This window comes from Acanthochromis polyacanthus, chromosome 20 (assembly GCF_021347895.1).
Source record: "Acanthochromis polyacanthus isolate Apoly-LR-REF ecotype Palm Island chromosome 20, KAUST_Apoly_ChrSc, whole genome shotgun sequence".
In the NCBI taxonomy this organism is placed as follows: Eukaryota; Metazoa; Chordata; class Actinopteri; family Pomacentridae; genus Acanthochromis; species Acanthochromis polyacanthus.
Window position 1 is genome coordinate 5,601,731 of NC_067132.1, and position 14,744 is coordinate 5,616,474.

Consider the following 14,744-nt stretch of genomic DNA (forward strand, 5'->3'; position numbering starts at 1 on the left):
GTCTGCAGCTCCTGTTCATGGGTCTGCAGCTCCTGTTCATGGGTCTGCAGCTCCTGTTCATAGGTCTACAGCTCCTGTTCATGGGTCTACAGCTCCTGTTCATGGGTCTGCAGCTCCTGTTCATGGATCTACAGCTCCTGTTCATGGGTCTGCAGCTCCTGTTCATGGGTCTACAGCTCCTGTTCATGGGTCTACAGCTCCTGTTTATGGGTCTACAGCTCCTGTTTATGGGTCTTCAGCTCCTGTTCATGGGTCTGCAGCTCCTGTTCATGGGTCTGCAGCTCCTGTTCATGGGTCTGCAGCTCCTGTTCATGGGTCTTCAGCGCCTGTTCATGGGTCTACAGCTCCTGTTCATGGGTCTACAGCTCCTGTTCATGGGTCTATAGCTCCTGTTCATGGGTCTACAGCTCCTGTTCATGGGTCTACAGTCCTGTTCATGGGTCTACAGCTCCTGTTCATGGGTCTATAGTCCTGTTCATGGGTCTATAGTCCTGTTCATAGGTCTACAGCTCCTGTTCATAGGTCTACCGCTCCTATTCATAGGTCTACAGCTCCTGTTCATGGGTCTACAGCTCCTGTTCATGGGTCTACAGCTCCTGTTCATGGGTCTACAGTCCTGTTCATGGGTTTACAGCTCCTGTTCATGGGTCTATAGTCCTGTTCATGGATCTACAGCTCCTGTTCATGGGTCTACAGCTCCTGTTCATGGGTCTACAGCTCCTGTTCATGGGTCTACAGCTCCTGTTCATGGGTCTATAGTCCTGTTCATGGGTCTACAGTCCTGTTCATGGGTCTACAGTCCTGTTCATGGGTCTACAGCTCCTGTTCATGGGTCTATAGTCCTGTTCATGGGTCTATAGTCCTGTTCATAGGTCTACAGCTCCTGTTCATAGGTCTACAGTCCTGTTCATGGATCTACAGCTCCTGTTCATAGGTCTACAGTCCTGTTCATAGGTCTACAGTCCTGTTCATGGGTCTACAGTCCTGTTCATAGGTCTACAGTCCTGTTCATGGGTCTACAGCTCCTGTTCATGGGTCTACAGCTCCTGTTCATGGGTCTGCAGCTCCTGTTCATGGGTCTGCAGCTCCTGTTCATGGGTCTACAGCTCCTGTTTATGGGTCTTCAGCTCCTGTTCATGGGTCTGCAGCTCCTGTTCATGGGTCTGCAGCTCCTGTTCATGGGTCTTCAGCGCCTGTTCATGGGTCTACAGCTCCTGTTCATGGGTCTTCAGCGCCTGTTCATGGGTCTACAGCTCCTGTTCATGGGTCTACAGCTCCTGTTCATGGGTCTACAGTCCTGTTCATGGGTCTACAGCTCCTGTTCATGGGTCTATAGTCCTGTTCATGGGTCTATAGTCCTGTTCATAGGTCTACAGCTCCTGTTCATAGGTCTACAGCTCCTGTTCATAGGTCTACAGCTCCTGTTCATGGGTCTACAGCTCCTGTTCATGGGTCTACAGCTCCTGTTCATGGGTCTACAGTCCTGTTCATGGGTTTACAGCTCCTGTTCATGGGTCTATAGTCCTGTTCATGGATCTACAGCTCCTGTTCATGGGTCTACAGCTCCTGTTCATGGGTCTACAGTCCTGTTCATGGGTCTACAGCTCCTGTTCATGGGTCTACAGCTCCTGTTCATGGGTCTATAGTCCTGTTCATGGGTCTACAGCTCCTGTTCATGGGTCTACAGCTCCTGTTCATGGGTCTACAGTCCTGTTCATGGGTCTACAGTCCTGTTCATGGGTCTACAGCTCCTGTTCATGGGTCTACAGTCCTGTTCATGGGTTTACAGCTCCTGTTCATGGGTCTACAGCTCCTGTTCATGGGTCTTCAGCTCCTGTTCATGGGTTTACAGCTCCTGTTCATGGGTCTACAGTCCTGTTCATGGATCTACAGCTCCTGTTCATGGGTCTACAGCTCCTGTTCATGGGTCTACAGTCCTGTTCATGGGTCTACAGCTCCTGTTCATGGGTCTGCAGTCCTGTTCATGGGTCTACAGCTCCTGTTCATGGGTCTACAGCTCCTGTTCATGGGTCTACAGCTCCTGTTCATGGGTCTATAGTCCTGTTCATGGGTCTACAGCTCCTGTTCATGGGTCTATAGTCCTTTTCATGGGTCTACAGCTCCTGTTCATGGGTCTACAGTCCTGTTCATGGGTCTACAGTCCTGTTCATGGGTCTACAGCTCCTGTTCATGGGTCTACAGCTCCTGTTCATGGGTCTACATCTCCTGTTCATGGGTCTACAGCTCCTGTTCATGGGTCTATAGTCCTGTTCATGGGTCTACAGCTCCTGTTCATGGGTCTATAGTCCTGTTCATGGGTCTACAGCTCCTGTTCATGGGTCTACAGTCCTGTTCATGGGTCTACAGTCCTGTTCATGGGTCTACAGCTCCTGTTCATGGGTCTACAGCTCCTGTTCATGGGTCTATAGTCCTGTTCATGGGTCTACAGCTCCTGTTCATGGGTCTATAGTCCTGTTCATGGGTCTACAGCTCCTGTTCATGGGTCTACAGTCCTGTTCATGGGTCTACAGTCCTGTTCATGGGTCTACAGTCCTGTTCATGGGTCTACAGCTCCTGTTCATGGGACTCCCTCTTAACCTGTTGAGCTATATGTAACAAATCTGTGGATTCCACACTATAAGCCACATCACTGCCAAAATCTAATCACTTTTTTCATTTCTGATCTTTCCTGGAAATTTCATCCAAATCTGTTTGTACATTTCTGAGTAATGCTGTGCACTGACAGCAGGAAGAAAGGATTCATGTACGCCGATTTTCACATATGTCCCCCACAGTCCTTGGTGGAGTAAAATCAACAGCAGTGTCCTCAGTAACTGTTGTGTGTCTGTTTATGAATTTATTTTTACAGTTTGGGCCCATGTATTCAACTAGTGGATGGTTTCTGGTGTTCTATGCACGTCGCCAAATGAATGTCTCACAGCTCCATGGCTAATTGGCCATGTGTACAGACAAGGGCAATTAATTATGGAATTATGAGCAAATGTAAATTTCAGCATCCGTGTCTAATTAATAACTATGTTTGAGAAGATAATGAACATTTTAATTAGTGGACAGGTTTTTGCATTTGCAAAAAAAATACAAATGAACATGTATCTGTTCTAATGCTATAAGCCTCTTTCAGCAGAGCTGTAATGTAGCATGTTGAGCTATAATGTGATTACACACAGCTCGTCTATTTTTAGCTGTCCTATGGTAAACAGTAACGCTGCAATTAGCCCACAAGACAATTCAATCATCTGAAGCAGCTGTATAATATTTATTATTGGCTTTTATTTTTAATGAGCCAGTACTTCAAATGGACAATGCATTAATACAATTAAGGCATTGGAAAAATAAAAGCATGAGTGGATTTTACTGAGCTGCTCTTTCTCAGATGCCATATAAACCATCCATAATGCTGACATATTGAAAACACACGCTTGTTTCGTTTTTTGCCAAACAATATGTCCAAAGAAGTTTCGGTTTTGATTTATTGGATTTCCTACGGCCTCTACCAACTGTCACTTGTGTCAAAGTTTCATGAAATATTCAACACAGAGGTGACGCACCGCTAGAATTCATATAGTGTCATTTTTAGGATCCAGGTGGAGTGGGGATACAGTGAAGTTTGGCATCATGGTGAAGAACACGTGAAAAAAGATAAATATTCAGGCTTTGCTATACTAGATCCTTGCTTGTGTTCTGTCTACTCTCAGATGTAAACAGAACACTGTTCTACAGTAGTAGAATTGTAGCATTAATCACGTGGATCTTAGCTTCTCACCAGTACATGAACATGATCTAATGCACTTTTTACTCTTTAAAATGTGGTCTTTCTGTGACATGCACTAACAGCACGTTTTTTTTCTCCTCATAGGAAAGACTGCATGTAGATTTAAAAAAACAAAAACATTTGGTTTGGTCTGACATCAAAACGCCCTGGTTTACTGTTCTTAAGCTCAGTTTTGGTCACACACCTGTCCACACCACAGCCTGTAATGTGGGCCCTTTAAGGAACATCGGTAAATGTGGTCTCTATTAAAAGGAAATATTCAACCAGTGAGTGAGCCAGAAAGTTGGTCACAGCAGTTCATCTGGGGCTCTGCTATCTCATCAAAAAGGAGAATCTGTCTGTGATGAAAATCCAGGGGATCAACCATTCCAGAATGACTCAAACCAACAACCACAGCTCTCCTCATTCTGATGTTTAATGAGAAGATTGGCTGAAGTGTGGCACTATGTGTTTCAGTTGTGCTTTGAAATAGTTGCCCCTCATTTTATTTTATCTAAGGTTGAAAACAACAAGACTAACTACCTTTTTGGTATATATTTGCCACTATTATATGAGTTGCAATGTGTTTTAAGGTAAGATGCAGAGGAACAGCTGAGCAGCAGAGAGAGTTTTGGTGGAAACGGAGGGCTGGAGTTTTTTTTTTGGCTGGTAGGAGCGAATTGGTTGGCGGGTCGCATAAACTGTACTTTGACTGTATCATCATGTCAGCTGAGTCAGATGGTGTTAACGAGAATGAAATGGAGTGGATGATATCCAGATCTGCAAGACAGAAAAGGGCTGCTAGAGAGAGGAACAGGAAAGAACGGGAGTTAAGCTGGTCTGATGGTAGTGAAGTAGAACCGAATCAGAGGAAAAAGTCAAGGCATAGTCCTCAAAAGCAGTCTGGATATGAACAAACAAGTGAATGGAAGGTAGTGATTGAGTTTAATCAAGATGGAGGTCATTATCACCCGATAAAGATTACTAAAGCAATCGAGGAGGAGATTGGTAAAATCAAGTTCGCGAGGTTCATGAAAAACAAACAAGTTATGATTTATGCAGACAGTAAGCAACAGCAAGAGAAAATCCTCGGCATGAACACCTTGCTTGGGGAGAGAATGAAAACTCACGTTCCTGGGGTTATGGCGAGTGCTCGAGGTGTCATTACGGGAGTACCGTTAAGTATGAAGACAGAAGACATTAAAAAAGAAATTAGAGGAGGCAAGGTGGTTCAGGTAACAAGAATAAAAACTAAAAGGGATGGAGTATTGAAAGATACTACAGCTGTAATTCTTCAGTTTGAGAAAGAGTTACCTGGATCAGTACAAATGGGGTACATAAATTTCAGTGTAAGGGAATTTATTCCAAAACCTCTCAGGTGTTTTGCTTGTCAAAGAATGGGGCATATAGCCAAACACTGTAATGGTAAACTTAGATGTGCTAGGTGTGGAGGACAGCATGAGTATGGGAAATGTGAAAAAGAAGCTAAAGTTAAATGTTGCAATTGTGGTGGGGATCACAGCGCAGCTTATGAAGGCTGTATAGTGCAAAAAGAAGCCAGAGAAGTTCAGAGGGTTAAAATAACAGAAAGGCTGTCATACTCAGAAGCACTCAAGAAAGTCAGAGTGAAGGGAACTAATCAAAACATTGTAAGTGAGCTGGTCCAAAGGAAAACATGGCAAGACAAGACCCATACAAGAATGAGCCAAATTCAGAATCCAGTACAGAGTGACTGTAGTCATAAATGCAATATTGGAGAAAATAACATAGTTGTCAATAAAATCCAGTTTGTGGCCTTTATCTGCCATACCATTAATGTTGCCACACAAATGACGAGGAAAAGTGATAAAATCAAAACTATTGTGGAAGCAGCAGGAAAGTTCTTGGAAATGAAAGATCTAAGAGCTGATCAAATACATGCGTTATTATCAGCAGAGGAAGCAATTGGAAATGGACAAACAGTTGAGTAAAACATCAATTATGGTTCTCTTTATTCTCCAGTGGAATGCGAGGAGTCTTATAGCTAATGGACAAGAACTCAAAAGTTATATTTATTCACTAGAGACTGTCCCAGATATTGTATGTATTCAGGAAACTTGGTTGAGACCCCATTTAGATTTTATAATTCCTGGATTTAGTTCAATTAGACAAGATAGGACTAGAAATCAGAGTGGTGGAGGGTGTGCTACTTTTGTTAAAGAGGGATTAGCTTACAGGAGGATACCAACAGCTAGTGATATTGAGGGTGTGAGCCTTGAAGTATGCAGTGGAAGAACTGAAGGAAATATTAAGATAATAAATTTCTACAACCCGTGTAAAAATCTGGAGGTAGAAGTGTTAGAACAATTAGCTGGTAATCCACACAGAGGAGAAATATGGTGTGGTGATTTTAATGCTCATAATACCTTATGGGGTAGTAATCATACGGATAGAAATGGTTCAATAATAGAAGAAATTTTAGATGAAAGGTCACTGGTTTGTCTTAATGATGGACAAGGGACTAGAATTGATGTAAATAGAGGTGCCATTTCATGTATAGATCTCACAATAGTGTCTGAATCGTTAGCTAATTGTTGTGAATGGAGAGTTAGGAATGAGTCTCTGGTAGGTAGTGATCATTTTCCAATACTAATTAAAATTAATAAAGAGGTATCCAAACAGATGGGCTGCACCTTTACGAGATGGTGCTTTGATAAAGCTGACTGGAAGAAATTTAAACATAGGTGTGAAGTCACAGTAGGCCTCATTAGTCTAGAAGGTGATATAGAGGATAATGCTAAACAGGTTGCAGAACATATTATAGATGCTGCAAACTTGAATGTTGGTAAGAAAACAACAGGGAGTAGGAGAAGGGTAGTTCCATGGTGGAATGAGGAATGCACTAAAGCAATTAAAGAAAGAAACAGGGCTTTTAGAAAGCTAATGAAAAATATGATACAAGAAAATCTAATAGAGTTCAAAAGAAAAAGGGCGTGTGTTCGGAAAATAATTAAAGAGGCAAAGAAGAGATCATGGAGAAATTTCTGTTCCACCATTGGGAGAGAAACCAAGCTAGATCAGGTGTGGGCCATGTTTAGGAAAATGAATGGTAACAGGAACTCAGGTAAATCCTCAGTACTGATTCATGAAGATGAGGTGATTACTTCAGATAAAGGAAAAGCAGAATTACTTGGGAAAACCTTTGCTGCCATTCATAGTGGTGATCATCTAGATGATTTACACAGGGAAAGGAGAGAATTGGTTCTTAGGGAACATGGAAACATCTGGGAAATAAAAGAAAATTGTAGCTCACCATTAGATATGGAGTTCACAATGAAAGAGCTAAAAGCAGCCTTGCAAGGCACAGGTAACACGGCTCCAGGACAAGATCAACTATGTTATGCAATGTTCCGACAGCTTCCTGAAGTAACAATGCAAATAATATTGAATCTTTTCAATAAAATATGGAGAGAGGGACAGATACCTAGGAGTTGGAAGGAGGCAGTTATTCTGCCTTTTAGCAAGCCAGGAAAAGATCCTGGAAATCCAATCAATTACAGACCTATTGCATTAACATCACATATTTGCAAATGGATGGAGAGAATCATAGTAAATAGATTAGCTTTTTATTTAGAGCAGAAAGGATTGTTGAATGTTAGGCAGTATGGGTTCAGGAAAGGGCGATCAACAGTGGATGCCTTAGTTAGAGTGAGTAATGAGATTGAAAAGACTTTAAAAATGAAAGAAGTTATGATTATTGTTTTTTTTGATATTGAGAAAGCATATGATTCAGTGTGGAGAGATGGTCTGCTCATTAAACTTAACCAAATGGGTATTGGTGGAAGAGTTTATAACTGGATAATAAATTTCTTAACGGATAGAAAAATTAAGGTAAAAGTAGGAACAACGTTGTCTCAGGATTTTGAGGTAGAAAATGGTATTCCGCAGGGAAGTGCCATTAGTCCAATATTGTTTAATGTCATGATTAATGATATTTTTTCAAATTTAAACTGGAATGTTAAATCAGCCCTCTATGCAGATGATGGTGCTATATGGATGAGAAGCAGAAATGTGGCTCATGTAACCAAAAATGTGATGAATGCGATTCAGGAGGTAGAGAGGTGGTCATATGAGTGGGGGTTCAAACTTTCAGTCAGTAAATCTGGTTACATGATAATAACAAATAAAAGGGAGATTAATAATATAAATCTAACGTTGTATGGGCAATCTTTGCAGAAAGTGAATGAGTTTAAGTACCTAGGTCTATGGCTGGACAATAAATATACATGGAAAACTCATATTCAACATTTAGAAACAAAATGTAAAAAATCAATAAACCTTTTACGAGCTGTTGCTGGGTGTAATTGGGGAGCAGATAAACAAGCATTACTGGACATATATAAAGCATTGATGAGGTCAGCCATAGATTATGGTTGTATAATATATGGAGCGGCAGCAGTAACTACTCTCAAAAAAATAGACAGGTTACAATATAGGGCTTTGAGAATCTGTACAGGACTCATTAAAACAACACCAACTAATGCAGTCATAATAGAGGCAGGAGAAGTGCCTCTGGAGATAAGAAGAGATATATTTGCATTAAGTTACTGGGTAAAATTAAAAGGGTATGGAGGTGAGAATCCCGTGACTAATACATTAAAACAGTGCTGGGAGTATTCCACATTTAAAAGGAGAGGCTTTGGATGGGAGATAAATAATAAGGTGAAACAGCTTAACATGGAGAATTTGGATTTTGCAATAGCTAATCCAATAAGTAATGTGCCTCCATGGTTGTACCCAGAAATAAAAGTGGATATGTGTATTTTAGAAAAGAAAAGAGAATGGTGTAGGGCAGAAACTGGGATAAAAGTAAATACATATGTGAGGCAAAATTATTACAGCCACCTTAAAATATTTACAGATGGATCAAAAAATGAACATGAATATGTGGGTATTGGTATTTTTATCCCAGATTTCAATATATGTATATCTAAAAGAATTTCGAATCAGTTATCAGTTTACACAGCAGAGGTGGTGGCCATTATTGTATGCTTGCAGTGGGTGGAGGAAGTCAGACCAGATCGGGTGGTGGTGTGCACTGACTCTGCAGCAGCTTTACAAAGTATACAGACAACTAATTCAGACAGAGAAGATCTTCTAATGGAAATACAGCATAGCCTATTTAGACTACATCGGGGTGGTATTGATGTTCAGTTTTGTTGGGTACCAGCACATGAGGGGGTGAAAGGGAATGAGATGGCAGACAAATTAGCCAAAGCATCACTTAAGGGAGAAATAGCACTGCATATTCAATTAGGCAGAGGAGAAGGGAAAACAATAATTAAAAGGAAAGGACTGGAAAAATGGCAGGAAAAGTGGGATGAAGATAAGAAGGGTAGGGGATTTCATAAAATTCAAAAATCAGTGAAAGTTAATAATTACGAAGAAAGGAGCAGGAGGGAAGAAATTGTCATCTCACGTTTACGAGTAGGACACACTGGGCTTAACAATATCATGTATCTGTTAGGGAAACGAGGAGATGATCTATGTGAAACATGCAGAGTTAAAGAAACCGTGGAACATGTGGTGATGCAGTGTAGGAAATTTTCAGTGGAAAGGGAAATGTTGGAGAGGAAAGTTAAGGAGTCGGGTAGGAAGTGGAGTCTAGTTGGAATGTTGGGAACAGAAGGAGAGGGGGAAGAGATAAGGAAAGGGAGGAGGGCGCTACTTGTGTTCCTGAGGGACACAGGGTTATTAAATAAGATATAAATAGGTAAATAGAAATGACTGAATGATGATACACACTCTTGTGCAGTAGGTGGCGGTATGCACCTTAAGTTGTTTGCGACCCGCCATTTAAAAAGAGAGAAGAAGAAGAAGAAGGTAAGATGCAAAACTCGTTTACACCAGCAGAGGGCGCGTGGTGCTTTGAGGATCAGTAGCTGACGCCGTAGAAGAAGCCTAGTCAGTACAGTGATCTGAGTAATGTCACAACATCGAGCGCCTGTAGTAACGTTAATTTGCATCTTTTTGCAGGTAAGCTGGTTCCTAGCAACACACAAGTTGTATAAAACAGTAGTCGGGTTTCTTAAGCACCTTAGAGAGTAGAGTCTGACGAGTTAACATGTGTTTTGAAAAGTTTATGAGTTAAGAACGAGTTAGCCACCACGTTGTGTTTATGAAATGGCGGACGTCGGTTCGTAGCGACCGCCGTCATAAACCAAAGACTGTTGAAACTTGCACAAAGTAAAAGTTATGCCAAGTGTCCAGAGATGTACAAAAGCAATGCACAAGCGTGAGTGTATGTGAAAGAAATGTAAAACAAGCTGTTAAAAGGTTTTTGGTCATAAGCACATGAGCTGTGTGTTCAGCTAACCAGGTGTTTTCATGTGGAGCTATTTCAATGCTAACGTAGTTGAGCTGAGGCATGAGAGCCTGTATTGTCACACATGGTGCATTGGCTTACGCTTTAAGTAGCTTTAGTGTGTATAAGTTGCAGGTACAGTGGTTATTAATAAGTTACAGTAATGGGTAAAAATAAGATAAATACAGTTCATACAAATAATTCAGTTAATTTAGCTGTAGTTAAAAACATGGTAAAAGCAGTGGTTAAAAGACAGGTTTTTCTGTGTTCATAAAGGTATCTTTGTAAAAGTGGGGAATTGTACAACTTGAATCAGGCAGATGTGCTTTTGGAATATTGTGTTTACAGTACTAATATTGCTTCAGTAGTACGTGTAGATGTAATGTAGAAGAAGCCTAGTCAGTACAGTGATCTGAGTAATGTCACAACATCCAGCGCCTGTAGTAACGTTAATTTGCATCTTTTTGCAGTTCCTGCAAAATAAATGTGTTGCACCAGGAAGAGTTGGCCCATCTTTCTCAGCCGTGTAACAGAAGCTCTGGACCTGTATCTGCAGGACTTCACGTTGCACTGCTGCCACATGTCTGATTGAATCATTAAATGGACGAGCAAACCTTCAACAAAAGTGCTCAGTCAGTTTGTTTCTTCAGCTTTTCATCTTCATGCCAAATGTATTTATTTAGCTTCTCTTTGAGCCTTTTGCTCCTCTGAGCTCATTCTAGTTGAAATGTACACAGTGACTCTGAGCCAAGCAAGTTGTGTGCACATCAATTGATTTTTATTCTTTCCTTGGCACATTCAGGGAAGTGCATTCTCGATATGCAGCCCTTAGAATAACCTGTATGTCTTTATGAGCCTATATCGGCTTATAAGTCATGTCGGGTCAAAGAGAGAATCAAAGGACAGAGCTGTCTTTTTAACTTTGCTGCCTCACAGACAGACACTCTGCAAACACTCCAGATGCTCCAGCTCATGCTAGTTGTTCTCATTCACAGATTATTTTTTATGGTCAAGCAGCTGAACAAGTCTGAAATAGTGATTTAATTGCATTTCATAAACACGACATAGTTACCAGCGTCTGCACTGTGGTGATAACAGACTTACTATAATCAGAACATTGTTCAACCAAATTAAATGTAGTGTACATGAACACATATCTGCAGCTTAGCGTGGACATACTCTCCATCAGCTGGTGTTTATGGACTTCATCCGTCACTTGAGTGCCGTTACAGAGTCCTACCACCCCAACAAATGTTCTACCCACAACCTGCTTGGTTTTTTGTTCTCCAGTGACCACTGTTGAGATGTTTGCAGGTTTGTTTAAAAGCCATGTTGATAATTAAACACTGTAAAAATGTTATTCCAGTAAACACACCTGTACTCTCCAGTCCTTCTTTCTGCTTGTCATTAACCCCTTCACGCCTGTTGTCATGAATTCTCATCATACCGCTTTCATTCAGACTGCTGCATAGATGGTGTATCCATTCCCCCAATGCCGGTTTGTTCATATTCAAGACGTACTTTGGAACCTTTTGCAAGCACTGGTTTCTGATAGGACTGGTTGGAGTGGGACCTAATTATTATATGTCTGTTATTATTGTGATATATCTGTTCTATGTGTAATAGACAAATGAACAATCTTCATTTTATTTATTTATATTTAGATGCTAGTTATTCATTTTATTTATATTTATTTTAGCAGCAGCTGGAAAGTAAAAACACATAAAAATGTTTTTTATGTAATTGTAAATAAATTCAGGCGTTCAGGGGTTAAACAGACCACTGTATGTGGTTTATTTAGTGTCTCCTCCGTCCTGCAGTTTGTTCTCTGCTGTGTCTGCAGATATCTGACCACAGAGCCAAATGACTAATATCTCGAATTGGCCCGATGTAAATAACACTGAATTGAATTGCACATCTTCATTGTTTTCTCAGAAACAAATAATGCTACTGGCAAAAGTCATTGGATTGTTTGGAGTCTTGATTTTCATTGTGCTACAGAAAGGAAGTGTTCTGTCTTTACAGTTCGCTGTAAGTTCCAGTCAGGTGGTAAACATGGAGCCTCCAATGCTCTATGAAATCACTCATTAGAAAGTACAGAATCTCAAGGTAACATCCATTAAACTGAGAAGCAAGAAAATGGGACTGTTCACTTCACCGAGTCAACAGAATAACTGGCAAGGTCTGAAATAAGTGTGGAGTGAACAAAAAGTGTTTTCCATTTCAGTTTCAAGGAACACAAATGGCAATGCCTGGAGTTGATGCACCGCGAGTAGCAGAGGAGTAAAGAAGTAAGTCAACAGAAACTCATTTCAAGACAGGACATATTTTTCCTTCTGCAGGGATGAAATACCAGAGAATGAAGACCAAACATGCAAACACAGAAATGCTGCTGTCATTACACAGCCTGGACTGGACAGGAAGTGTTATTACCTACTCTGAATTTCCTGTCATGAAACTGTTTTACTGTGTTTTTAGTCATGATGCACTCATGAGTATTGACTCTAAACTCTGAGAACCCACTAGAACACTACATATATGGATGGACTACTGATGGAGCTGACCAGGCCTGGGGGCCAGGAGTTTATTGGGCTCCTGAACCAGAGTCTCTATGAAGTGAGTGTTAGCATTTCTTATTGGAAAATCACTCAAATGAAGTGACACAGACCCTCTGCAAACACCCTCAAAATGAATAGAAAGACACAAACACAGACAGCGACTAGTATGAAGACAGAGACAAAAAGACACAAAATGATTTAAAAGAGACACAAACTGCAATCAGAAGAAACAGCTACAATACTAAAAACAAATAGAAAGAGGCAAAAATGACTACTAACATGACGACAAAGACACAAAATGTGTTTGTAGCCAAAAGAGATGCCAGACAGCCACTACAGGGACGAATCATGACCCGCAGCAGTCACAAAACAACCACAGAGGGACACCAAAAAAAGCAAAGACTAACTAAAATATTCCAGCAAGCCATCTAATCAACTGGATGTCTCACATGGCCATCCAGAGACTTTACACAGTCTCTCTTTTGACTTTCAATTTATGCATGAGACACTGCAAAACCACGTCGTGTAAAGCAGCCTTAACTAAGACGGAGTTACAGAAGACATGGACTGCAGCTGAACTGGAAACTCTAAGCTGCCTGTTAGTGTGTTCATTTGTCTGTGTGGCTGAACCGTTCTAACTGCTCATCCAATGACTGCTTTGTTGGGAATTCACCATTTCAAGGTTTCTCCCAGCATGCAACAGTGTACAGCTGCAGGAGCGTGGGAAGAAATATGAATGAAAAATGATCAAAAGCATCAAGAACAGCACCACAAAGCAAAGGAAAATCAATGCTGAAATGTATTGTGACATAACTATGAACAAATGTTTATATTTGCTTTTAAATACCTCATGGATCATGACTGTCTGAAGTTTTTAGTGACTCCTACAACTCTATTTTATCAACTGTGTGTTCGTCATAGAAAACAATCATTTATTCTTCCATAAAATTTAACACGTCTTCTGGGAATTTGACAAAATCTGCTCCATATACAGCCATGCTCATATTTGGTTAAATGTCCTTTAACCATTTTTACCTCATATTGGTGCTTTTGGTAGCCAACCACAATCTTCTAGCAAAAGTTCTGGTTGTATCTTTGATGTCTCAGCTTCAACTTGTTTTTACACCTGTCCACAGGTTCTTAATGGGGTATAAGTCAGGATATTGGGGGAACAGTCTAAAACCTTACTTCTAGCCTGATTTTGCCATTTTTCACCACTTCTGATGTGTCTATGGGGTCATTGTCTTGTTTGAACATCCAACTGTGTCCAAGATCAACCTTCTGGCTGATGATTTTAGGTTTTCCAGAAGAATGTGGAGGTTACCCATCCTCTTTATTATTCCATTGAGTTTGTGTAAAGCACCAGTTTCACCAGCAGCAGAACAGCCCCACAGCATCATACTACCACCACAATGCTTGTCAGTAGGTTTGGTGTTCTTGGAATTAAAGACTTTATCGTCTGTCCTCCAAATGTGTTTCTAGTCATTGTGTCCAAATAGCTCAATGTTTGTTTCATCTGACCACAGAGCTTTCCTCCTGAAGACCTTTTCTTTGTCCATGTGTTCAGCAGCAGACTTCAGTCAAATCAAATCAAATCAAATCAAATTTATTTAAAAATAATAAAAACTAAGATAAAAACATTAACTAGGATAAAAACAATAAGAAGTAAAAGCAGACTGCACAATAAAAACAAATACAATAAATTGACTAAACAAACTGGACTGCCCCTCCCAGATATATATATATATATATATATATATATATATATATATATATATATATAACATAGTTAAAAAGTTCAGGTTAAATGCAGCTAAATGGGACAACTACGCCGCCTGCTGTCAGAAAGAATTCCCTGCATGTGTAATAGTAGCAAAGGATTATGGGTAATCCTCAGAGCAACGGAGGATTTATGAAGAGGTAACATGTCTAAAAATGTCTGTTTGCAAAACAATGCTAACTACGTTCATAACTATGTAGAAGTTTAGCTGGCTTTAATTGGTTACTTTTGCGTGTCCTAGAATCATTTCACCATGTGTTTTTGAAGCTGACTGTGCGTTTGGATGTGTTT

The 14,744-nt window shown here is 40.5% G+C and overlaps 1 long non-coding RNA gene across 2 annotated transcripts; it reads left to right on the forward strand.

The window, feature by feature from the left end:
- Positions 1–9,665: 9,665 nt before the first annotated feature.
- On the forward strand, positions 9,666–14,085 carry LOC127531308 (uncharacterized). 2 transcript variants are annotated; one of them, XR_007938376.1, is made up of 3 exons: positions 9,666–9,787; positions 10,586–10,747; positions 12,343–14,085. It is a non-coding gene; the product is annotated as an uncharacterized LOC127531308 (long non-coding RNA). The 2 variants fall into 2 exon arrangements; XR_007938375.1 differs by lacking the exon at positions 12,343–14,085 and having other exon boundaries at positions 10,586–12,078.
- The last annotated feature ends 659 nt before the right edge of the window (positions 14,086–14,744 follow it).